The sequence below is a fragment of the Podarcis muralis genome, chromosome 2, assembly GCF_964188315.1.
Source record: "Podarcis muralis chromosome 2, rPodMur119.hap1.1, whole genome shotgun sequence".
NCBI classification, from domain to species: domain Eukaryota; kingdom Metazoa; phylum Chordata; class Lepidosauria; order Squamata; family Lacertidae; genus Podarcis; species Podarcis muralis.
The window spans coordinates 126405160-126429185 of NC_135656.1; the positions used below are offsets into that span (position 1 = coordinate 126405160).

The 24026-nt window shown below is 46.8% G+C and overlaps 1 pseudogene across 1 annotated transcript; it reads left to right on the top strand.

The window, feature by feature from the left end:
* Positions 1-2901: 2901 nt before the first annotated feature.
* Positions 2902-22996, top strand: LOC144326665 (uncharacterized; annotated as a pseudogene). Its single transcript, XR_013391646.1, has 4 exons — positions 2902-2987; positions 6167-6340; positions 16291-16377; positions 17515-22996. The product of XR_013391646.1 is annotated as an uncharacterized LOC144326665 (transcript).
* Positions 22997-24026: the final 1030 nt, after the last annotated feature.

Sequence of the window (24026 nt, forward strand, 5' to 3'; positions counted from 1 at the left end):
CTTCAGCCGGGAGGAGAGACCCCGAGAGCGTGGGACCCCCGAGGCCCACAGGGGAGCCATGGCGTCTCTGGGAAAAACAAAATGGCGTTCCCTCCTATTTCGGAAAAGGGCGGGAAACGCCTTCTCCTGGCCCCATGGGGGTGGGAATCCAGCTGCCCCCAAGCAATGGGGGGTGTTGCAGGAAAAATCTGAGGGCTCCCTTGGACAAAAATAAAACACCAACCAGAGCAAATTGAAGCAAATCAGCAGCCTGTAGGCCTGGTCTTTATTGAAGAAAGACTGTCGTGACAGGTGCTCCCCTCACTTGCAGGTGAGAGGAAAGACCCAGAAAAATAGTGTGCCAGGTCTTATAAAAACTTTTGAAATTCCCCTCCTTTAGGTCAAGCCCACCCCCAGAAACATCATGCATACATCACAGAAAGGAGGGGTTGAGGGAGGAGTTGGTGGTAACCTGAGTGTCTTGTCAGCTGGCTGGTTCCTCCTTTCCCCCCTCCCCATGAGTCACTTCCAGGAGACAAAGGGGAGTTTGCAGTTTCCTGCCCCCTGAGGGAAGATCTGATCATTGTCCTTTGTTTCAGTCCATGCTGAATCCACTCCCATCTGCAAGTTCTTTGTGATCTTGATGGTCTTCTGTCTGGGATCATCTGGGCAGGGCTCCTGCGGATGTGCTGGGATGTGCTGGGATGGTGGAGGGATTATGGCTGACCAGGAATAAGTCACCCCCCTTTGTTAGTTCTTGTCATATGGAGTAAAATAAAAAATGGAACAGTGCAAATCCGATGTATGGTTGATTTTCTATGAATTTATAACAGAAATGTGGCGTATGTAGTGTGTGAGTGTGTGTGTGTATGAAGTTTGTACAAGCAGAATGATTGGGGTGGGGGGGTTCCTGCTACAGGGGAAAGAGGAATAGGAAGAGAAGGAAGGAGAAATGAAGGAGAAGCTGGGAGGGGGAGCAGCCATGAGGGAAACTCAGAGGGAAAACTCCCTCAGGAAACCGGGCGAAGGAGAGGAGGAGGAGGCCCAGGGGAATCTGAAAGGGGATTGGCCAGCTGCCCAATGGAGAGGCTTCTGATTGGTCCAGCCCTGCTCTGGGGCGGGAAATGGGTCTCCTGCCTCCAGGTGGTTCTGGGAGCCCAGGAGAAACTGGTTTTCTGGCAGGAAACTCTGGGAAAGGAGGGCCGGGGTCCCTCTGGCTCTGAACCGGAGTCTGCTCCCCTCTCTCCACCATCCTGGTCTTCCCCTCTCTTTTTCATGCCCCCCCGGGTCACGTGTGCGTTTCCTTCCTGGCCTGGGACTCTTCCTCCTCCCTCTCTCTTCCTGGGGTGAGAAGCAGAACAACCCGTCTTTTGGGGAGGGGAGGGGTCTCCTGGCTGGGAATAATAATAATAATAATAATAATTTATTATTTATACCCCGCCCATCTGGCTGGGTTTCCCCAGCCACTCTGGGCGGCTTCCAACTGAATATTAAAAACAGTACAGCATCAAACATTAAAAACTTCCCTAAAGAGGGCTGCCTTCAGATGACTTCTAAAAGTAAAATAGTTGTTTATTGCTTTGACATCTGCTGGGAGGGCGTTCCACAGGGCAGGAGCCACTACCGAGAAGGCCCTCTGCCTGGTTCCCTGTAACCTTACTTCTCGCAATGAGGGAACCGCCAGAAGGCCCTCGGCGCTGGATCTCAGTGTCCGGGCTGAACGATGGGGGTGGAGACGCTCCTTCAGATATACTGGACCGAGGCCGTTTAGGGCTTTAAAGGTCAGCACCAACACTTTGAATTGTGCTCGGAAACGTACTGGGAGCCAATGCAGATCTCTCAGAACTGGTGTTATGTGGTCCCGGCGGCCACTCCCAGTCACCAGTCTAGCGGCCGCATTCTGGATTAATTGCAGTTTCCGGGTCACCTTCAAAGGTAGCCCCACGTAGAGCGCGTTGCAGTAGTCCAAGCGGGAGATAACTAGAGCATGCACCACTCTGGCAAGACAGTCTGCGGGCAGGTAGGGTCTTAGCCTGCGTACCAGATGGAGCTGGTAGACAGCTGCCCTGGACACAGAATTAACCTGTGCCTCCATGGACAGCTGTGAGTCCAAAATGACTCCCAGGCTGCGCACCTGGTCCTTCAGGGGCACAGTTACCCCATTCAGGACCAGGGAATCCCCCACACCTGCCCGCCCCCTGTCCCCCAAAAACAGTACTTCTGTCTTGTCAGGATTCAGCCTCAATCTGTTAGCCGCCATCCATCCTCCAACCGCCTCCAGGCACTCACACAGGACCTTCACCGCCTTCACTGGTTCTGATTTAAAGGAGAGGTAGAGCTGGGTGTCATCTGCATACTGATGAACACCCAGCCCAAACCCCCTGATGATCTCTCCCAGCGGCTTCATATAGATATTAAAAAGCATGGGGGAGAGGACGGAACCCTGAGGCACCCCACAAGTGAGAGCCCAGGGGTCTGAACACTCATCCCCCACCACCACTTTCTGGACACGGCCCAGGAGAAAGGAGCGGAACCACCGTATAACAGTGCCCCCCCTCCCTCTCTCCCCCCCCCCTGAGCTGGAGGGTGTTTGGGGGGGGTGTCTGGAGGGAGCCATGGCTGAGCCCAAGGCACCTCCCGCCACTAGGCAGCCCTTCGCCCCTTCTCCCTCCCAGCCTTTCCTCGGGGTCCAGGAGCCTCCATGTTGGGGGAGAGCCAAGGCAACCCCCCCATAGACCCCCCCCGCCTCCCTTGCAGTTAGTCTGGTGGGATGTGGGCTCCTTGGGGCAGAGGGAGGGAAGGGGGGCAGCCCCTAGGGCGCAGGCGCAGGAAAACTGCAGGCAGGGAGAGGGAGGGGAGGACTCGGCTTGGCAAGGGTTAAACGGAGCAGAGCTGGATTCCTAGATAGGGCAGGAAGTGAAGGGGGAGGGGGCAAGGTCCTCCAGAGCAGGAGCCCCTCCCTCCCCGCTTTCTCCTCTCTCCTTTGCAAAAGCCCCTCCTGGACTCGGGTGAGTCTCGTCTCTCTTCCCCTGAGGGTGCAATGGGGAGAAGGGGGTCCCGGGGGGCAGGGAGGGGGCGTGGGGGTCCCTGCTCAGATCATGCCTGCGGGGGGGGGAGACCCCCAAGTCAGGGGGCGGAGAGTCAGGGCAGAGGGAAAAGGAGACGCAGCACTGAAGGGGGCGGAAAAGGGGGAGAAGGGGTCCAGGGGGTCAAAGCAAGGGGGGGGGAGGCGCCCCCTGGCTCGCTCCCCCCCAGCCTGGAGGTCAGCAAGGACCTCTTCCTGCTTTAGGTAAACTCGCCCCCTTGGGTGTCTGGGGGGGGGGGGGAATTGGGGGGCCAAAAATCCCTTTGCCTGGTGCAGAAATCCCTTCAAAGGAATCCATTACAGGGATCCGATGGAAGCGCCCAGTCCCTGCAAACATTCCCAAATGATTTAGCCCTCTGCACAGCCGAGGAAGGGAACACCCCGCAACCCTTGCCTTGTCTGCCTATCTCTCAGGGCCAGTCTTTTTGGCCTGCCAAGCCCATCATCTGGATCCCAATCACTTAGAAGATTATTTCATGCTACTCTTCGAGGGAAGAGTCAAGAAAGTAGAAAAGAATGTACTACGGCACTGACAAAATAGGAGCTGTATTTTGTACAGACTGGACTTGGGGGTCAACTGAAAAGCTACATGTTAATGTATTATGTCACGATGTTGATTTTGACATTATGAGAATCTAATTCTAGAGAAGTAGTTTCTAGTAAATAACTTTGCAATTGTTACTATACGGCCTATTACGTTTACATGCTTTTTCAACTGCAAACATTCCAGTGACAATATTGAAAGGAAATCCTCCCCACCTGCTGGATTTCTGCCTGCCAGAAGGATGAAGGATGTAGAAAGCCAGCCCAAAGGGGAGAGGGGGGCAGTGGGAGAGAGAGAGAGAAGTTCTCCTTCTCTTCCTCACAGATCGGCATAACCCCAGGGCACCTTAACAGGATACAGTTTTTGGCCTTGGGAGGCGTGCCTATATATTAAGGAATACAGTCCACAGGTCTGCCATGATTGACCGCATAAGAGCCAACTCCTCGGGCCGAGGTCCCTTTGGCTCCCCCCATAAAACATTTGAGCCCCCCTCCCGTTAATGGCCATTGCCATTCAAATGCTGTGCGCACACTGCATCTTGAGATCAGTTTTGCAGGGCAGGGCTTACTTGGGTCCAGGGGAGTCCAAGGGAGAGAATTAAATCCTTAATTAACGGAGATTCTGCCCCCTGACATAATTCCCGGCTATGCCCATGCCTGTCCTCCCTTAATATTTTATTCAAGTTGGCACCTCTAATTGACTGCCGTTCCCTGTGCTGTCCCCTGCTGCTATTATTATTGTTATTATTATTAAATTTGTATTATGCCCTTCATCCAAAGTTTACAGGGCGATTCACAACATAAAAATGCAAAATGAGAACACCAAATGCATAAAAAACAAAGGCAAACCAATGATCTCTCAGGGCGACTTTTGCATATAGCCCACAAATTCTCCATGGGATTTATGTCTGGGCAATTCCCTGCCTGCCAATCAGCACCTGTATTTGCTGCTCTGTCATGAATTTCTTCACCACTTTTGGTGTGTGACGGGGGCTAGTTCCTGCTGCAACATCCCAGTACTGTCAGGACACCTCTTTTCCAACTCTGGAATAACTCTCTTTCGTAGAACCTCAATATATTGGGGCAAGCGCATCATTCCTTCTATTGGCTACAGGTTCTGACACCATCAGACCTGACACATCCCCCAAACATCTTCTTTGGAGGGTGCTTGACAGACTGATCAATGTGATGTAGAAAACATGCTTTGTTTCAATTCATTTGCACAAGGATGCATCTTACCTCGCATGTCATGTTGCGCATGTCATCTCTTCGCTTCCCTGTGTATGCTGTTCCGTCCTTGGCACTAGCACAGACAGTTTCTGCCAGATCATCCTGATGTTTACCATATTCCATCTACATGATCATTTCACAGACATTGAGTCCATTTTGTGGTGTCTTCAGCCATCTTTCAGGTCCATGCAAGCCATGCCATTTGTTACATTTATATCTTTCCCAAACTTGTAAGCGTGACCTTCTTCTTATATGATTGTAAATCCTTTATTTACTTTGCCTTTATCATACCTTGGCTTCTTCCCTTTCCAAATAGATTTTGAAATGTCCTTCTGTCATTTATTGAAGCATGCTGTAACAGTCAGCATCACTGACTGAAATAAAACTACCGTAATACTTTTGGCAGTGCGTTCATCTTGATCACTGCAATTCTCCCTGATAAGGATAAATTCATTCTTCCCCAAATTTCTAGATTCCGTTTTATTTCATTCCAGGTATTTTCATAATTGTCTTAAGTATTTCACTTTTCTATGGATTTCTATTTCTAAATTTTTCTGTCATTCTTTTTTATTTTCTCCTGCTGGATTTTCCACTAACAACTTTGTCTTATCTTTATTCAACTTAAAACCTGCCACTTACCCATACTCCTGTATTTTTTCTAAAACTTTTGGAAGAGAGTTCTTAGGGTCTTCAACTGTAATTACAAGGTCATCTGCATATGCTTTTCATTTGCATATTCTTTTCCCCACTGTAATACCCCTGATGATTTTGTCTGCCCTGGCTTCTTTCCAGGGAGACAATTGAACCCTAATATAAGAAACATTATAGATGACCGAATACCTGGAAGTGATAGATGCTGAAAAAAGCGTTTGACAACATCTCATGTGAATTTATGAATAAAGTCCTTGAAGGAATGAGTTTTGGTGAAAATTTTAGTAAGGGGATTCAAGCAATATATTCGGTCTAAAAAGCCAAAATAATTGAAAATCAGGTGGTAACAGAGGAATGTAAGATACAGAAAGGAACATAACAGGAATGTCCTTTCTCACCTTTACTATTCATTCTAGGCTTAGAAGTCCTAACCAGAAACATCAGGCCAGAGTCCAAGGAGATCTGCTTTTGGGTCACTACTGGACAGACCCTGCCAGCCTTACGAAGTGGAGCGAGGAGCAAACAGAGGAAATTGCATCCACTGGAGAGGTTTAGAAATGGAGCTTCTGTGGGGGAGGGGCTGCCCCATTTGTGCTTCTCCAGGGGCAGGAGAATATCTAGGGCAGGAGAATCCCTGCAGGGCCTCTGAGGCTTCCTTTGCTTCTTCCTCTCTCCCAGGACCCTGCAGCTTCTTTTGGCTCCTTGACTCCTCAGGAAGGATGAAGGAGACGGATCCTGCAAACCTAGCGAAGATGGAAGGGGGAAGATGGACGGTTGACCTGGTCCGGCTGTCTCCTGCATCCCTCCCCACAACCCCTGAGCACTCCCTCCCAGGGACCTCCGAGAGATCTGGTGAGTCCCAGGGGAGTGGAGAAGGGGACATGGAGCCGGAGAGGAATTGGCGCTTGCTCAGCTTGGGGGTGGGGGGAGGCAGGCAGGCTGATGGAGATGGAGAAGGGGAGCACCTTTCGGGCTCCCCACCTACCTGCCTGCCTGCCTGCACCTTTGTCTCCTGCAGGCAATTTGAGCTAGGAATAGATTACAGCTCCCCGGCCACCACAGCTCTAAATGTCTAAAACCAGTACCGTGATCTGAAAGTCCTCCCAATGCCAGACAACTCACTGATCCATCACGCGGCATTAGAAGCCACGACTCTTTAAAGCAACCTGATCCTGCTTTGCAGATTGATTGCTAATGGGGCTAACTTAGTACAGTGGTGCCCCGCTAGACGAATGCCTCGCTAAACGAAAAACGCACAAGACGAAAGCGTTTTCCGATTTTTTAGCTGCTTCGCAAGACGAATTTCCCTATGGGCTTGCTTCACAAGACGAAAAATTTTTCGAGTTCTTGCGAGTTTTTTCCTTTTTCTTAAAGCCGCTAAGCCGCTTATCTGCTAATTGTCGCTTATCCGCTAATCCGCTAATAGCGGTGCTTCGCAAGACGAAAAAACCTGCAAGACGAAGAAACTCGCAGAACGAATTAATTTTGTCTTGCGGGGCACCACTGTATCTGCACTCAATGACTCAGAACTCCACCCGCCGAAGCTTGCAAATCGGCATATTTCGGTCCTGCTATATGCCGACGATGCAGTAATTTTATCTAGAAACCCCATTGGACTCAAAAGAGCACTAAGAAAGCTCGCAGCATACTGTGAATCTGAATGTCTCAAAATCAACTATCAAAAGACCAAGATACTCACTTTTGGGGAAAAACCAAAGCTTAGAAGCTGGGAACTCCAAGGCCATAAATTAGAACAAGTCACAAACTACAAGTATCTAGGAATGGTGGTAAAGGCGTCAGGAGCCAACAAACTACACATAAGCTCCATTGGGAGTTCAGCGGAAAAAACCGCAAATTGTATCCTTAAATTATTCAGAGCACAAGGGGGCTTCTTCGTCCCCACAGCTCTAAAATTATACAAGGCCAAAACTTTGGCACAACTCCTTTATGGTTCCTTTTTGGGCCCGCCTTCCTCTGCTTTCTCCCCCCTTGAGAGAGTTCAATCTAGACTTCTTAGAGCTCTCCTCCAAGTCCCCAGATGTGTCTCAAACGCATGGGTTAGATTGGAAATGGGGATTCCGGTCAGCACCAGTGACAATGGCGGATTTCCTCTGATCTCTCAGGGGAACCGCTCTGGGGAATTAGGGTCTGCTGCTGCTGCGAAAGCGGAGACCCGAAAAAAAACACAGGCGGGTGAAGCTTGTGGACATGGGATCCGGCTGGCACCTTTTGCGCCTCCCTTGCTTGTGAGGAGACCTCTTTCTGAGGCTCCGTTGCGAGGCAGGGTGAGCAGCGCGGTGCTTCGGATCGATCGCTCCGTCCCCGGAGTGAATCCGCACAGCTGTTGTCGGAGAGCGCTGATTTCTTTCTGGGACATAGAATCATAGAATCATAGAATAGAATCATAGAATCATAGAGTTGGAAGAGACCACAAGGGCCATCGAGTCCAACCCCCTGCCAAGCAGGAAACACCATCAGAGCACTCCTGACATATGGTTGTCAAGCCTCTGCTTAAAGACCTCCAAAGAAGGAGACTCCACCACACTCCTTGGCAGCAAATTCCACTCTCAAACAGCTCTTACTGTCAGGAAGTTCTTCCTAATGTTTAGGTGGAATCTTCTTTCTTGTAGTTTGGATCCATTGCTCCGTGTCCGCTTCTCTGGAGCAGCAGAAAACAACCTTTCTCCCTCCTCTATGTGACATCCTTTTATATATTTGAACATGGCTATCATATCACCCCTTAACCTCCTCTTCTCCAGGCTAAACATGCCCAGCTCCCTTAGCCGTTCCTCATAAGGCATCGTTTCCAGGCCTTTGACCATTTTGGTTGCCCTCCTCTGGACAAGTTCCAGTTTGTCAGTGTCCTTCTTGAACTGTGGTGCCCAGAACTGGACACAGTACTCCAGGTGAGGTCTGACCAGAGCAGAATACAGTGGCACTATTACTTCCCTTGATCTAGATGCTATACTCCTATTGGTGCAGCCCAGAATTGCATTGGCTTTTTTAGCTGCCGCGTCACACTGTTGGCTCATGTCAAGTTTGTGATCAACCAAGACTCCTAGAGTCTTTTCACATGTACTGCTCTCAAGCCAGGTGTCCCCCATCTTGTATTTGTGCCTCTCATTTTTTTTGCCCAAGTGCAATACTTTACATTTCTCCCTGTGAAAACTCATCTTGTTTGTTTTGGCCCAGTTCTCTAATCTGTCAAGGTCGTTTTGAAGTGTGATCCTGTCCTCTGGGGTGTTAGCCACCCCTCCCAGTTTGGTGTCACCTGCAAATTTGATCAGGATGCCCTTGAGTCCATCATCCAAGTCCGTTTGGCTTGGGGATCTATAGTAAACTCCCACAATGAGGTCTCTGTTATTCTTCTCTCCCTTAATTTTGACCCAAATGCTCTCACTTTGGCTTTGAGGTTCTAAAACTTGGATCTCTTCACAGGTATACACATCCCTGACATATAACGCCACTCCTCCTCCTTTCTTGTCTGGTCTGTTTCTCTGAAATAGATTGTATCCCTCCATTATTACATTCCAATCGTGGGACTTATCCCACCAGGTTTCAGTGATGCCTATTATGTCATATTTAGTTTGCTGTACCAGGAGCTCAAGCTCATCTTGTTTATTTCCCATGCTTTGCGCATTAGTGTACAGACATTGAAGTCCATTAATCATTCCCCCGTGTCTCTTATTTAAGGATTTTTTCCTCCCACCACTAGGTCTGTGTGCTGTTTGCTCCATTTGGTCTATGACATTTGGATGATCATCTTCATCAATTGATAGACTCCTACCTTCAGGAGCACTGTCTCCCTCCCCCACATTAGTCAGTTTAAAGCCCTCCTGATGAGGTTTCTGAGATTTTTTGCAAAAACATTCCTCCCAACCGTTGTGAGGTGCAGCCCATCGCTTGCCAGAAGTCCATCTTCAAGAAACTGCAGTCCGTGATCTAAGAATCCAAACCGTTCCTGTTTACACCATTTGCGAAGCCAGCTGTTCACTTCCACTATTTTCCCCTCTCTCCCTGGGCCACGTCGTTCAACTGGGAGGACAGATGAGATGACAATTTGTGCATTTAATTGCTTCAATTTCCTGCCCAGAGCCTCGTAGTCTCTTTTGATCTTCTGGAGGCTATTGCTTGCAGTGTCACTGGTTCCCACATGAACCAAGAGGAAGGGGTATTTGTCAGTGGGTTTTATGATTCCTTGCAGTCGTTCAGTTACATCTTGGATCTTAGCCCCGGGGAGACAGCACACTTCCCGAGACATCTTGTCAGGCCCACAGATCACTGCTTCTGTTCCCCTCAGTAGGGAATCCCCTATCACCACTACACGCCTCCTCTTAGGTCTGGTCGGGGTTCTTCCGTAAGCTGTCCGTTCCAAGGTTGCCTGGACATTCCCTGAGGACTGCGTTTGCTGCTCGTCTTCATATACCTGATTGACTGTAATGAGGGAGAGATCCTCAAATGGAGCCTGCTCTTCGTCTTCCATGCTAGGGGAAAGGACCTCAAAGCTATTGTGTATTTCTAAACAATCAGAGCGAACCCTGGGCCTCCTACTTCTTTGAGTCACGTTTCTCCATATATCTGGCTCCTGTGTTGGTGAACTAGCCACCTTCTCAGGGGAGTCCCCTGTCTCCTCCTTGGTGGAGACGGTGTGCTCTGTTGCTTCCAAGAAGAGTTCCAGCTCTCTAATTCTTTGGAGCGTAGCTACACGTTCCTCCAGTTGCTGGACTTTGTCTTTTAAGAGTGCAATCAACATGCAATTGCTGCAAGTAAAGCTGCCTGCAACCTTTGGCAAGATGGCAAACATTGCGCAGGAACCACAGGCGACTGCAGCTGTTCCCTCACCCTCCATCTTGAGAACGTGTCGTTGGGGGTGACTACAGTGGTCCTCCATCATAAAAAGTGTGAAGACAGGACAAATAAATCCCCCCCAAAAACCTAGGTCTCCCCCAACAAATGTTTGAGACTAGCTCCCCTAAATCTAAAAGATGGATCAAACTGCGCGCGCCACTGCCCTACAAGCTCTGATAAGCTCCTCCCACAGCTAATCACCTACCTCAACAGAAGCCCTGCCCCCTCTGACCTTTGCACAGAGAGAGCAGTTAATCAGCCACAAGAAACTCACACAAGAAAACCCTTTTTGTTCCTTCTTCAGCTGCTGCCCTACAAGCTCAATCTGGGACAATCTGGCTCTAAAAGTAACTATCCATGAGTAGAACCAATTAAAATATTTAAGACAAGGACAGAGGCTTAAAGAAATTAAATTTTAATTGGAAATCCTTAAAAAGGAAGAACTAATCTGGCTTTAAAGCGGGGAGGTCTAAACAGGAAGTCCGCCTTCCGCTTTTGTATATAGACTAAAGCAAAGATACTACAAGCTAAAATCTTGGAAACTTTGATCTGAAAATCTAAATATTCACTGTTTGAAGCATTAACCCCCCCCCCCCTTTTGAGGAAATAGGGGGAGACTTTGAATTTGATAAATTTTTGAGATCGGAAACCCCACAGCTTTGACCTGGGAACGAGCTGCCTGGACGTTAAGGAATTACTTTTAAAAACTTTTGACAGGTGGACTTTGACAGCTAATGGAAATATACAGAATTCCCCGTACCCTTCTGTCTTAAAGATGGCGAATCGCAACCATGTTATGTCTTGGTATTTTGAAGCTGAGCTGACTCTTGGAAATTGTTACTGTTGAGATATTGTATCCCTCTAGTGGGGGAATTTGAAACTGTTGCATGAATAATTGCCAGCTGCAGATAACAAGCCTGGGAACTAGTTTGTGACCTTCAAATAACCAAAATGCAGATCTCTGAAGCAATGATGAATGCATTGCAAAGGACAAACTTTTTGCTGGTGGAGCTCCACAGGAAGCTGGAGTTTCAGGAATTGGTTTTGTCGACACAACTGGTGGTAAAAGAAGAATTGATGGAAGAAGAATTGGTGGAGGAAGGACAGAGGAAGAGGAGAAACTTAATGTAACTGAGGACTATAAATTAAGATCACTTATGGATTGCAAACTAAGACCATCTATGATGGACTTTGGTAAAGGCCGGACTGTGATGGTTGGATCTCAGTTTGGACTGAAAGGATGGAAGGATCCCATTACATAGGGATTTATGGACTGTTGGAATATGGATATGGGGTTGGAAATGACTGAAGGTTTTGGGGCTACTGGATTTGGATGCATTGGGAAATACCTTTGGAAGGACCATCTAAAATTTAAACCTGAAAACTTGGTTGAAGGGTTTAAAAGGTGCAGCTATTATGTTAGGATGGGATTCCCCAGAGATGTGTTACTGGGAACTAAAAAGTATGAACAAAATCGCCAGAAGGGGCCTGGGGGGGACCCAAGAGCCTCAGACATCAGGTTCCCGGATTAAGGAGCTTTAGGGAATTGACGGAAAGGACTGGCAGTTTTTTGGGACCAGGGGAGGAGCTGAGGGGAGAAGACTGGAAAATTTAAAGTTCTTCTTGAAATGTGTTATAAGTTTATAGGTTATTTTAAAATAAAGTAAACTGTTGGAGAATTTGGACAATGGTGGATAGGCATCCATAGGTTTTACCAGAAATGTTGTGAGAAGTTATGTATTTATAAATTGAGAATTTAAAGGTTAATAAAGTTAAGAAACGTATGTTACGCTTATGTAAAAATTTTGGAAAGATAGAAAGGATTTGCTGAAATAACAATTGAAGCAGAATACAAAAAAGGGAGGTGTGAGGAAGTCAAAGAACTAAGCTAAAGAAAGTTATACTATTGAAGTACATTTTTGTTTTTATGTAATTTTTTCTTCTTTTCTTCTGTGTTTTTTGTGTGTGTGACTGTTTATTTCTGTTATATTGTTGAAAATCTAATAAATATTACTTTAAATTTTTTTTAAAAAAAATAGATTGGAAATGGGGCTGATGAGAGTGGAGGCTAGAATCTGCCTAACATCAATCTACAAATGGCTGACATTGAACCTGCTCCCCTGAGGGATAGCCCCATTGATCCTCTGTGACCAATTCCAGTCGGGCTGGCAGACTGCAGTCCTGAACACCCTCCGGAAACTGGGTTTTGCCCCTCAAGCCCTTCTAAGTCTGGGCTTGGGCCAGGCCAAAGCTACGGTCAGGCAAAGAATATTAGACACTGAGAGACAGCAGGACTGTGCAAGGTCCCCTGACTATAGAATTGGAGAAATCGAGAGAGATATACAGCCGCACCAGCAGCATATCTCTTCCTTCTCGTTTCTAGGGATGCAAGAAGGGCCTTTACACTTGCCAGAAGCTCGGCTCTTCCCTCGCCGGTCCTGGATGGAGCCTTTAGAAGGGTCCCGTATGCTCAGAGACTTTGCACCTGTCCATTGGGAGAGATAGGAAGCCCAGAACACTTGTTCTTTAGACGTCCCTTTTATAAAGAGGCACGTAGTAAGATCTTGGATCCCCTACTGATGAGGCTTGCCAACCTCCCGCAAAAGCAAAAATTTGACCTTTTGCTGTTAGGCAAAGATCAGAAGATAACTTGGATGGTCGCCAGATTCTGTCTACAGATCTGTAGGCGCAGACCATCGCCCAACTCAAAATAGTCCGGCATGAAAAGCCCCAAACACGGTTCCATGGGTGATTCTGAGTCAGCTCCCTGGGACAGTTTATTGTTCTACATTGTTTCTAAATTTAGTGTTGTACATTGTTTTAATTGTCTGTTTTAACCATATTTGCACAGCAGTTTCTAATGTTGTGAGTGACTATTTCAGAGGCTTCTACTCTGCAACCTCTTATAGTTGTTTTAACTGCGAGTCTTTTAGTTCTTATGTTCTTACAGTTGTTTTAACTGTGTGTCTTTGTTTGTTTCTAGTTCTTATCTGTTTTAATTATCAGTTTTTTATCCATCCATTATCCGTGTTCAATCTTGTATTTTATTCAGATGTTTTATCCTATGCCTGTTTCCCTGTCCTCATTTGCTCTAACAATTATCAGTTAAAAAATTCCTAACTGCTATTTTATCTATATGCTTTTTTTAATCCTGGTCTGTGACCGTAATAAAGTTCTTTCATTCATGCAAATGGGGCTTCCGTGTCTTGCCTTTTTCTTTTCTTTTTTTATAACTCTTCTTTGCTTTTAAAAACAAGGATCATAGGACTAAGAAATAATACAAATATGTAGACTGAGTCTTCTCATGTCATTTGTATCTAAAATAGCAGAATAAATTTGCTGGAATATCCATAACATGTTGTCATGGTAACATATTGTCAGCAAAACTAGTGTATCTATGACAAAGAATTGTTGGCAATTTTTGCAGCTTTTAAGCAGTGGAGACGCTTCCTGATTGGGGCGCAGCAGCAGATACAGGTGCATACAGTTCACAAGAACTTGGAATACTGGTGGACCGTGCATGTGCTTTTCCAGAGGCAAATCCGCTGGGTTGTTGTTTTTTGCCAACTTCAACTTTAGGATCCAGTACATCCCGTGAGGGCAGATATCTCGTTATCTCGAAAACCAGAGTACTTGGAGGAAGAAGGAACTCCCCGTGGCCAGACATATGTACCAGGAGGACAAATGGACCTGGAGAGGAGCACTAGCAGAAGAAGCAGAACATTGTATGTACCAGGAGAGTCCCTAAGGGTCAGAGTTCTCAAACAACTCCATGACAACCCTACTGCTGGGCATTTTGGGCAACACAAGACCATATTGTTAGTTACGTGGGATTTTTGGTGGCCCAAAGTAAGGGAAGATGTGCAAGGTTATGTGTGAGGATGCGACATGTGTCAGAGGGCAATGGGGGAGAGGGTGGCACCAGCGGGGTTGCTAGAACCCTTGCCCACACCAGGGAGGCCATGGGAGGTAGTGTCCATAGATTTCATGACAGACCTGCCCATTTCCCAAGGTAAGACGGTGGTCATGGTGGACCTACTGACCAAGATGTGTCACTTTGTGTCATGCTCCCATGCAGTGACAGTGAGGAGACCGCCAAGTTGTTCGTGCACCACGTCTTCATGGCGCTTCATGGCTGCATGGGGTACCTGCGAGGGTAATTTTGGACAGTGGAAGGCAGTTCACCTCGCATTTCTGACACAAGCTCATGAGATTGTTGCAGGTAGAGGTGAGCTTCTCGACAGCAAGGCACCCAGAAACCAACGGACAAGCCGAGAGAGCCAATGCCATTTTGCAGCAGGACTTGCACTGTCACATCAATCAGAGGCAGAATGATCGGGTGGAGAAGCTAACACTAGCAGAGTTTGCATACAATAATGCTGAGCATGTGTCCACAGGGATGAGTCCCTTTCTTGCCAATTACGGGTGCCATCCCAGGACCAGGGGAGGAGGCTTGGAGTGTGCCGGCCGCGGAGCAATTAGCGGAGGAGATGGAGGCCATACACCAACAGCTCAAGATGAACTTGGAGAGGGCCAAGGAGGCGTACAAGAAGGCCGACAAGCATAGAAGACCAGGGGAAGTCATTTGGGTGGGGGACAAGGTGTGGTTGTCATCTCAGGCACTGCCCCTGAGGGGGAGGTGCAAGAAACTGCAGCCTAGAAGAGTGGGCCCCTTTGAGGTCATCCAGCAGGTCAATCCAGTAGCGTTTAGGCTGAAGCTGCCAGACAACATGAGGATACACCCAGTTTCCCACAGGTCCCTGCTGTCGCCTTACAGGGAGGGGCACGGCTGCCCAGAGAGGGGGCAGGAGGGATCCACCCCGCCAAACGTAGAAGAGAGGGAACAATGCAACGAAGTGATGTTGATACTTGACTCCAGGTTGAACGGACATCAACTAGAGCAGGGGTGTCTAACTCAAATTCATCGGGGGGCCGCATCAGCAGTTTGGTCACTCTCAAAGGGCTGGTTATATCTGTAGGACTATGTAAAGTGGAGGTTTCCTGTGTAGAACGGCCAGCGCCGCTAGAGGGCAGACGTTCTCTGGCTTGTAGGCTGCTGCGCATGCGGTGAAGAGGCGGCTTTCTTGTGTAAAAAAAAAAAAGCGAGAATAAAAGGTGAAGGCTGGCGGCCGGTGGCGGCTACACGGGCCACATGATGAGGTCTGGCGGGCCGGATTCGGCCCGCGGGCCTTGTGTTTGACACCCGTGAACTAGAGTATCTAGTTGCCTTGGAGGGGGCGCCCAGTTCTGAAAATGTGTGGATTCCTGAGGAGTGCGTAACAGGAATTTATCGTAGAGGAGTAGCACTTCATAAGGCAGTGGAGAGAGTCACGCCTCCGGCAAATCAGAGGGGGAAAGGAGGGGCGAAGCGAGGCAAAAGCTCACAGACGTTACTGTGAGCCCTAGCACCTCGCTCAGCCAGCCTGTTCATGAAACAGACATGCCGCTTCCGTCGCCTAGTTTTCGCAAGGGGGTCAAACGTAAGGAAAGGAGGGGGAGATTTGGGGTGTCTAAGTTCTTATCCTGGGGGGAAGAGGAAGAAGCCACTCCCAGAATCTGCAAGTGACTGAGACAAACATGAACTTTGGGTTTCTGCACTGTACATAGTTTGCACTCAATAAAACCTGTAAAAAGCAGGTCCGAGTCCTGGCTGTTTACTCGTGAGCAACCACCTGCAAACAGGACACATATGGTTCATCATTAGTGGTCAGTCTATGAGTTCTGGGTTCATGAATTCCTTTCAACTGAAACAAAAAAGGGGAAACAGTAGAGAACAGAGAACATTCAACATCGCAAAGCCGAATGCCTAGTCAGGAGCTCTTGCGGCTGTTGTGCCTAGATTAATTGTGAGCAATAGTCATTATTCCTCTTTTGTCATCAATGAAACAATACCGAGTTGGTCTCCTCATGAAAATGGGAGGGGATTCAAAGTATGTTGCTGTTTGTTTTTACAGACAAGGTGTGGACGTTGCTGGATCCTGGCCAGAGAGTTCTGCATAAGGAAGTCAAGGAGGAGAATTGTGGCATCATGGACGCTCTTGGTAAAATTCCATTAGATCATAAGATCAGTTTTGAAATTCCATGTTGTTGTTGTTGTTGTTTAGTCATCTCCGACTCTTCGTGACCCCCTGGACCAGAGCACACCAGGCACTCCTGTCTCCCACTGCCCCCCACAGTTTGGTCAAACACATGCTGGTAGCTTCAAGAACACTGTCCAACCATCTTGTCCTCTGTCGTTCCCTTCTCCTTGTGCCCTCCATCTTTCCCAACATCAGGGTCTTTTCCAGGGAGTCTTCTCTTCTCATGATGTTGAAATTCCATACATACCTCTATTTGATGAACCTCCACTATTTGGATGGAGACCAAGAGCATCTGGGATTCTAACATCTCCACTGTGAACCCTGAATGGAGGAATAACAACTTTGTTCTGTGACTGTTCTTCATCTAGTCATGCATTTTCAAACAATAACCAGGCTTGTCTGAACTACCCAGGCCTTCTTAAATGTCGGCTTCAGGACTTGAAGGGAAATTTAAGTAACTTCTGTCAGGCTTGTTTTTGTTTTGGCTTCAGTCTGCATTTGGTTGACCAAAGAGATGACTGACCTCTAAGAATGAGTGGATTTCATGAGTGAGCCAAACAAAATCTATCCCAGCTAAAAACCTAGCAATGTGTCAGTTAATAGCAGCCAACAAAGGTAGGGAAAACTATAGTAAAGCCTCACATTTCTCTCTCTTCAGTTCTTCCTCTGTCACAAGCATTCATTAACTTTGTTCAATAATGGATGTGAACCACGTCCCCTTCGCTCTGAGTGGGGTTGGGGTCTGGGGCAGCGATGCAGAGTTAGCATGACTTACACTGACATGGCAGTGCATGGCTGGGGGAGGGGCAGGTGTTGGATTTGATGATTTTGTGTCATCTGCGCCCCTGTCACAGTATGCTTGCAGTGTGGCCCCACCGGTTTCAAGAGAGTCAGGCGCCCCGCAGGCGTGCTCAAATGCTGCGAGGGTCGAATATGCCACACATTGACAATGACATTAAGTTAGACTTCGAGGATGTCCTCTTGAGGACGAAACAGAGCACTCTCAAGTCTTGCAGTGAGATGGGGGGAAAACCTTGTTCAATAATACGGAGCTCCATTTCTTTTTGAGGTGCTAAGTAGTTTCTTTCTTCATTGCAGATGGTGATGAATTCAAAGGGGAGAACAAGGGAGAAGTCAACAGAATCCACATATCGGAGAAGTCATATAAATATTCAGAGTGTGGAGAGAACATCCGTCAGAGTTCCCAGTCCACCTCCCGTCAAAGAAAGAGCTTCATTCGGAGGGAAAGCCTCACTTCACACAAAAGAACACAGAGGAGGGAGAAATTGTATCAGTGCTTCGAATGTGGAAAGAGCTTCAGTCGAAAGGATAATCTCACTTTGCATCAAAGAGTTCATACAGGGGAGAAACCCTATCATTGCTTCGAATGTGGAAAGAGCTTTAGTCAAAGCGCACATCTCACTTCTCATCAAAGAATTCATACAGGGGAGAAACCGTATCAGTGCTTAGAATGTGGAAAGAGCTTCCAGGAGGGGGCTAGGCTCACTAGCCATCAGAGAATTCATACAGGGGAGAAACCTTTTCAGTGCTTGCAGTGTGGAAAGAGCTTCTGTTGGAAAGTGAGTCTCACTTCCCATCGAAGAACTCATACAGGGGAGAAACCCTATCAGTGCTTAGAATGTGGAAAGAGCTTTAGTCAAAGCGCAAATCTCGCTTCCCATCGAAGAATTCATAGAGGGGAGAAACCCTATCATTGCTTAGAATGTGGAAAGAGCTTCCAGGAGGGGGCTAAGCTCACTAACCATCAGAGAATTCATACAGGGGAGAAACCTTTTCAGTGCTTGGGGTGTGGAAAGAGCTTCAATCGGAAGGATTATCTCATTGTTCATCAAAGAATTCATACAGGGGAGAAACCCTATCAGTGCTTGGAATGTGGAAAGAGCTTTAGTCAAAGCACCCATCTCACTTCCCATCAAAGAATTCATAGAGGGGAGAAACCCTGTCAGTGCTTGGAATGTGGAAGGAGCTTCGCTAATAGCTACAGTCTCACTTCCCATCACAGAATTCATACGGGGGAGAAACCCTATCAGTGCTTAGAATGTGGAAAGAGCTTTAGTCAAGGCGCACATCTCACTTCCCATCAAAGAATTCATAGAGGGGAGAAACCCTGTCAGTGCTTTGAATGTGGGAAGAGCTTCCAGGACGGGGCTAAGCTCACTAGCCATCAGAGAATTCATACAAGGGAGAAACCCTATCAGTGCTTGGGGTGTGGAAAGAGCTTCAATCGAAAGGATTGTCTCACTGTTCATCAAAGAATTCATACAGGGGAGAAACCCTATCAGTGCTTGGAATGTGGAAAGAGCTTCAATCGAAAAGGTAGTCTCATTTCCCATCAAAGAACTCATACAGGTCAGAAACCATATTAGTGCTTGGAATGTAGGAAGAGCTTCAGTCAAGGCACTAATCTCACAAGCCATCAAAGAATTCATACAGAGGGAAAACTCAAAATGAAAAATAACAAAACAAAAATTATTAAACAACCCTTACAAAACACAATTCTATAGAAAATAGAAAGGGGGAAGAATAACTAAAAATACCTTTTATCACATTTGTATCATACATATCATTCATCAACCCATAGAAAGACAGGCTCCCCCACCTCTCCCCTAGGTGTCCCCCTCTTCTCCCCGTCTCCCACCCTGAGATATCCTTCCTTCCCTGCATTCCTTGCAGGTGCCTCCCACCTCAAACTCTCCTCTTCCTGTGTGTGTCCTCCAAAATTCAAAATAAAGGAATCTTAATATAAAAAACACAAAAAATAGATGAAAAGGAAACTTCCGTCTCTGAAGGGCTGCCTTCAGATGTCTTCTAAAAGTCTGGTAGTTATTTTTCTCTTTGACATCTGGTGGGAGGGCGTTCCACAGGGCGGGTGCCACTACCAAGAAGATTCCCCCCCCCCCCGCCTAGCCTTCAAATCTTAACCACTCAGACAGTTCAATATGACTCTTATAATGATCGTCTCATAATCCAAATTAGTATTTCTCCAGTTTCTAGTTCCAGTTTCTATAAAGCCTTTGAAAAACTGTTCCAACAAATCTCAGCCAACTCACAATGGAAAATTCTGGTCTCTTATAATGTTAATCCAATCCTGCTTCCTCTTCTTCTTTCCCTAATCTTTGGACATTTTAATCCACTGGGGATGGGGAAGCAGGCATCTTAATTCCCTTTCCTCAAACGAGATCACAGCTTGCCTTGTTCACCGTTTCCGGAGTTGCTTTGCATTCTCTGCCTCTCATTCCCACACCAGCTCAGCCAACCTCCTCTTTCCCTGGGGCTCTTTCTCTCTCCTCCTGCTCTTCCCTCGCCTGCTCAACACAACCTTCTGCCTCTCCCAGTGACTCCTTCCCAGCTTATGACCCACACATTCCCCTCCGTCTCTTTTTCTTTGGAGTGGATGCATCTGGTTCCCAATAAATCAGGCAGAGGCAAAGTTCATTGGCAAAAGAAGAAGGTTTCTCAGCCTTTTCAAGGGATCCTTCTTAAACTTGGGAATGCATGTGATCCCATCTCTACAGCTGACAAAAAGACCAGAGAGAAGGTGGGCTGGAGCCTGAAAGGCGAAAGCATTGGCCTCGAACGCAGGCCTCAGGAACGCTTTCCCCCATGGAGACCTGGGACCCCTTCTCCTTCTGAAGGGACCTCCGAGGAGGAACCCAGGGTGGATCAGTCCCTGGACCGTGGAGGCGATTCCAAGTGCTGTACATTTCCTAAAGTCCACAAGAATCTCTTTTTTTTTCTTTCAGCTAAGGAGGAAGTTGTTTTTCCTGTACCCCTCCCTCAACTGCTCAACATCCTTCCTATAGGCCGCCTCCCCCTCCAGCTGTGATTTAAACAACCACCGTTGTATCATCTGCAAACTTAATGATCTTATTACGGGGGTATTTGGGGGCACAGTCAGCTGTATAAAGCGTATATAAAAGTGGGCGCAACACTCACCCCTGTGGCACCCCCATATTCATGAGAGCCACAGAGACGTGGGAATCCATCCTGACCCGTTGGGAACAGTTTGATAGAAAATTTAATATCCCCCTGCACAAACACGGTGGAAGTCCCAGGCCTAATAGTTTGGGCACCAATCTATGCGGAAGAATAGTATTAAATGCAGAACTAAAGTCTACAAATAAAAATCTCGCATACTTCCCTTTCTTCTCCAAATGAGTCAGGACAGCATGTAAAGCCATTGCCACAGCATCCTCTGTGGATCTCTTTGCCTTGTATGCAAACTGGTAAGGTTCAAGTCCTACTGAGAGAGAGCCAGTGTGGTGTAGTGGTTAGGAGTGGTAGTCTTGTAATCTAGGGAACCGGGTTCGCGTCTCCGCTCCTCCACATGCAGCTGCTGGGTGACCTTGGGCCAGTCACACTTCTCTGAAGTCTCTCAGCCCCACTCACCTCACAGAGTGTTTGTTGTGGGGGAGGAAGGGAAAGGAGAATGTTAACCGCTTTGAGACTCCTTAAAGGGAGTGAAAGGCGGGATATCAAATCCAAACTCCTCTTCTTCTCCTTCTACTGCCAGACAAGATATGATACGGTTCCTTGCCAGTTTTTCGAAACATTTCATTATAATGGGTGTCAACGCCACAGGGCGAAAATCATTCAGACTGTCTATCTGGTTTTTTTGGCAGGGGTATAAAGGTAAGAGATTTTAGACAGGGTGGAACGGCGGCTTGGGCCAGAGACTGGTAAAAAATCTTCATAAAGATTCCTGCCAGTTGGTCCGAACAATCTCAGCACTCTGCCAGCCACCCCATCTGGGCCCATAGCCTTCCTCGTGTTTGCCTCCTTTCATATTCGCCTCACTGTAGGAATGAAAAATCACAGGAGACGAGAGAGGCAGGTGTAACATGAGGCGTCTGTCAGGGCATCTGTCAGGTGGGCCTGTGGCTGATTGGTTGATACACAAAGAAACTTGTTGCTGATTGGTTAACATAAGTACTAAGGCGGGAATTACATGTGAGAGGTGGGGATTACATGTGATCATTTATCATCGATGGATTAAAGGCTGGGAATCGAAGCTAGAACTAGACAGGCATGAAGCCTCCTAATTAAATTGTAACTAGAGATTAATATGGCACAAACAATTACTAATGATGGATCATAACATGGAACAATATAACAATCAAGTTCTGTAGATGTGGTCAGCTAGGCATGAAGAGCAGGTCATGTTGTTTTCCATGAGCTTAGGATGACTGAACAAGGAAAAGAATGTCCTGGTGTTTGGAACAGTTTTGTACAGTTTGTGCAGAAGCAGATTGTAAGCGAGACTTTCCAGAATGCAAGAAAAGAGGAGCAAGGCTTCCCCATAATGCAGCAGTTTTGTGCAGAAGGAGAACTAACAGTTATATGCAGAAAGAGGACTTCCCTTTACCTCACTTCTCCCTCTTCCACCCTGACAGCATTTCCTGTAGGTAGTGAGGCCAATAGCTCTTGCATCCCTGTTGGTGTCACCTCAAATCGGGCAAAGAAGGTCTTCAACTCTCCCACCAAGGAAGCCGCACTCTCTACCACTGATGTATTTCTCGATTTATAACCAGTCAGATGTTGAACTCCCTGCCACATTTGTCTAGTATCATGTTTTCTCAGATGGTCCTCAATTTTTCCTCTGTGCTCCGCTTTTGCTTTCCTGATACCCCTCTTCAAGTTCGCTGTTTCTATACCATACGGTACCCAGTCCCCAGTTCTAAAAGCAGAGTTTCTGGCCTTCAAGAATCTCCTAACCTCTCCCGTCATCCTGGGCTTCCTATTCGGATACAGTTACAGATGGGTAGCCGTGTTGGTCTGCCATAGTCAAAACAAAAAAAATTCCTACCAGTAGCACCTTAAAGACCAACTAAGTTAGTTCTTGGTATGAGCTTTTACCAAGCAATGAGCAATTAAATAGTCCCGAGATGGTATGTGTGATGTTGTTGGGGCCAGTAATGGTGTTGTCCGGGTGTATGTGGCACCATCCCAAACATACCAAACAGTCCATTGTTTATAGCCAGGCACTACGTTACAGCCGTATCTGTTCCAATTCTACAGACAGAGACTCTCACCTAAGAGATCTACAGCAAACCTTTTTAGAACTAAAATACCCAGCAGATGAAGTTAGACAACAGATCAACAGAGCCAGACTGATACCCAGAGAGAACTTGCTGCAAGACAGACCCAAAAAAGAAAATAACAGAACTCCTCTAGTCATCACATACAGCTCCCAAGTTAAAACAGTACAACGCATCATCAGAGATCTACAACCTCTCCTGGACAATGACAGTTCTCTTTCTCAAGCTCTGGGAGGAGGACCTTTCATTGCCTACAGACAGCCACCCAATCTTAAACAACTCCTAACCCACAATAATACTACAACCAGACTTAACACGGACACTGGCACCAGAGCCTGCAATAAACCCAGATGCCAACTTTGCTGCCACATACACCCGGACAACACCATTACTGGCCCCAACAACATCACACATACCATCTCGGGACTATTTAATTGCTCATCGTCTAACATTGTGTATGCCATCAAATGCCAACAGTGTCCTTCAGCTCTCTATATTGGACAAAACGTTTTTTTTTTTTTTTTTTAAAGCCATTGACAATATAACGCTGTATCTTGACTCTGGAACGGACTGCCGGAGAAAGGAAGCCGGCTGTGGACTGTTGCAACAAAGTAATGAGGTGTTTCAAATTGAGAGTTACACTTTAAGTATGAGGATACACTTTCCTTGGAATTGAAAGGACTTACTGGATTGCGTTTTAAACTTGTGAAATTAACATTGTGGACCTTTGCAAGACTTGGGAGCTCGTGGGACTTTTATATTTACAAGAACATCCTCCATTTTAGAATCTTATAGACAGTAACAGATATTTTCGCCCCCTGGAGGAGAATTGGTTGGTTTCAGCAACAAGTGAAGTTTAGTCTGCTGAATTACTGGGAAAAAGAATTTGGACTGTGGGAATGACCTTGGCTGTAAGATAGTGGTATGGCAAATGATCAAAACAAAGGAGAGCCACAGGAGAAAATTTTGAGATCTGGCAAACAATATAAAATAGACACATTTATGAAAAGAAGGGCCTCTGCATCTGGTCCATCTGGAGCAAGTGCAAACCCACAGGAAAAGACAAAAGTCATGTCTGAGGAGGCACTTTCGAAAGCACTGGGTAAAATTAATGACTCTTTGGATCAGCTAAAAAAGCAAGGAGCGGAAACAAGTAAACAAGTTGCTGAAACAAATAAGACTGTTGCTGAGATATCAGGGAAAATTGACTTAAATACTAAAAGTATAATTGACTTGGGAAATAAAGTTAACACTAACACAGAATCAATTGGGAAACTACTTGAGGAAGCATCCACCACTCGAAAGATTGCTGAAGAGGCGAAAGAAATTGCAACGGCTACTGACGAAAAATTTTCCCCAGTCTTCAGGAAATTGGGAGAACATGACTTGGCATTGTCCATGATTGAAATGCAAAGGAAGGAGAGGAATCTTAGGATCCGGGCAATACCTGAGAGCGAAGGAGATAACCTAGTGGACTTTTTAACAAAAGAGTTCTCCCATTTCTGGAAACAGGAACTGGAACAAGAAGAATTTAAGATAGAGAGTGCATTT